The sequence below is a fragment of the Marmota flaviventris genome, chromosome X (genome assembly GCF_047511675.1).
Source record: "Marmota flaviventris isolate mMarFla1 chromosome X, mMarFla1.hap1, whole genome shotgun sequence".
In the NCBI taxonomy this organism is placed as follows: Eukaryota; Metazoa; Chordata; class Mammalia; order Rodentia; family Sciuridae; genus Marmota; species Marmota flaviventris.
In genome coordinates, this window is record NC_092518.1 from 73,191,216 (window position 1) to 73,193,946 (window position 2,731).

Sequence of the window (2,731 nt, forward strand, 5' to 3'; positions counted from 1 at the left end):
GGACACTATATGTGACTATGGATGCTAGAGCTCCTCTTCCCTTTAAAGCTGATTACTTATGTTAAAGAAATATTGAGAGAACATGCCTTGAAAGTCAGTGCATGGTGGGATCAGTGTCACTGTGGCTGCTGACAACCCCCATCCAATTACCTGCCCCCACAGACCTACCTTCCCCATGCAGTGGGAACCTGTAATCCCCAAGGAACATGGCCAGGGGAGAGGGTGGTGGTTGGCTGCTTGAGCTCTGGCTCCCAGTACCCAATTTGTATCCTCACCTCTGGGGTGGGTGGCAGCTGCACCCCAGGACGGTTTTGACAGGCAGTGGCTTGGAAGAGATAGGCCTGTAGGTGCTAACCCCACTGAAGCTGGTTTCCATTGTGTACATCTTCCAGGCACTGTGTCTGGACATGAAGCACTATTGAGCCTAGCTTGGACCACCACTGACCACCAATTCTTGTGGGAATCTTGCCAGAAACCTGCTAGCTTAGACATTTGGCATTTCAAGTTCACATTCAGCAGTGTTTGGCAGATTGCTACTCTGGCTCTGCTCTTGGGAGGCACTGCCATCACTCACTGCATTCTTGGTGGGTTTGATTTATATCTATGTGGGATATTGAAGATGCTTCTATAGACTTGTTGCTGTCATGCTTTTTGCAGCAGTTGTTTTACAGGTTTGAGACCTGGTCTTTTACTGAATCAAGTTGATTGAAATTGTAAGCTTGCAATTTTATCATGAGTTCAAATGGGTCATGGTGTGTGGGGTGCAACTATTTTCATTTGAGGGTGCCATCTTTTATTGCCTGAACCTTAAGAACTATGAAGACTACTACTAAAACCAAGTCCAAATTTTTTTTTAAAAAAGAAAGAAAAAGCAGCCATTCAACAAAAGATGTACTTCTCCATCTTTTTAAACTCACTGTTTTCTAAAACACTTGTGCAGCATCAGTTTGCTCAATTCATTTAATATACTTTGTCTTTTGCCTGTCAACATCATAACCAGCTTTTATAGCCACTTGAGTGACCTGCACAGATTAAGATATGGATAAGACATAGGCAAAAGCTGCAAACTTCCAATATGTTCATGTCATTTTTCTTGACAAGTGAAATGGTGTATGAACCAGCAACAATTGTGAGAAACTAGTTGGAATGAGAATTACCTGAATCTCTTATTGTCTGCAGGGGAGCAGCTGACATAAACAACATTTAAAAGCTCCTTTGTGGGCTGGGGTTATGGCTCAGTGTTAGAGTTCTCGCGTAGCATGCATGAGGCACTTGGTTCGATCCTCAGTACCACATTAAAAAATGAAATAAAGATAGTGTGTCTGCCTAAAAAGCAAAGTTTCTTTGCCCTAACAAGGATTCCACTGTTCAAGTTCTTATCCCACCCAACCATTTAGAATGAGTGCTGTTTTTTTGCTTGAGTGAGCTCTTGAAAAGTGAATGCCCTTCAGCACCTAATGTGAGTTGTGAATATAATTGGTTAATGTTACACATTCCACCTTCAAGAATTCTCTTTTTAATGGGAGGTTATGCTTTGGCAATCAGCATCTCCTGGGGAAGGAAGTTTAGAGGTAGAGACATGTGCTTTTCATTATGTAGTTAGAAATTGTGCCTCAGACCCATCTAGAATGAGGGAAATTGAAAGTCTCTGTTTTCCCTGGGGCAATCAGAAAGAAATATGCATGAGTTCGTTTTGAGCACTATAAATCATTTACCAAACATTGCAGCAAACAATTGTGCATAATTTTTTATAGAAAAAAGTGAATCATTAGTATAAAATGGTAAAAAGTTGTTTCATAATCCTCCATATACATTTACCAATTACACATAAAATTATTATTTGCTCTAGTGAAGTGGACTGAACACTAATCTTACACATATTCTTAAGAGGCTTATATTGGTATTCAGACTTATTTACCATACAGAAGTACATTTACCTTAAAGATTCTGGTCTATTTTCCATACTCTTCCACTGGAAAATATTAATGGAATTGCCTAAGAAGAAAAGTTGAAAATGTGTTAATCTCAGTATTAATGATTGTTCTGTAAGCACTGTAGTTCCAAAGAAAGTAGCAATTAGGATGATCACTTTGTGTGAAATTCATTAAAATAGAAAGCTGCTATATTTGAAAGTATTTTAAATGTCTTCATTAAAAAAACAAATAGCCTTAGATTTATATACATTTCCTGAGAGAGGAGTAGAATTCATGTGACATCACCTGGTCCAGTAAATTCAACTAATGGGCTGATTTGTGCACAGAATTTTAATGTATTTATGTTAGGGCAATCATTAACTGACCATGTAACAGTGGACTACCTTATGCATTGACTATAACCTTTGCTGCTCTGACACTGAGGTTTATTTTAAAATGGACATGTTTTCTTTTCCTCTTCTCTTTCTCCCCCTTCCTAACCTGGGGATGGGGAACAGGATTACCCTTTTTCCATCCTAGGCTGAGTTATCTGTTTTTGAGCACAAACCAAGTAACTCATACTTCAGGGATGGCTCCAGAAGATCTAAGAAATGGCTATCTCCCAAATTCACTTGTTAGTAAATCACAACCCACTGCCCCTCCCCCACAGGGAACACCTTGAATGAATCTTAACCCTCTGTACTCCCTGATGGGCAAAATCACAGCCTCTGTAACAGGAGTCCCCTGTGCTTCTACTTTGCTAGCAAAGCAATAAACCTTCCTTTTCCTTTTTCTCAAACCCATGTCCTTGTAATTAT

General features: G+C 39.6%; 1 pseudogene; it reads left to right on the forward strand.

Annotated features, from left to right (window-relative positions):
- The first annotated feature begins 206 nt into the window (after nucleotides 1–206).
- Nucleotides 207–833, forward strand: LOC114091284 (transmembrane protein 47 pseudogene; annotated as a pseudogene).
- The last annotated feature ends 1,898 nt before the right edge of the window (nucleotides 834–2,731 follow it).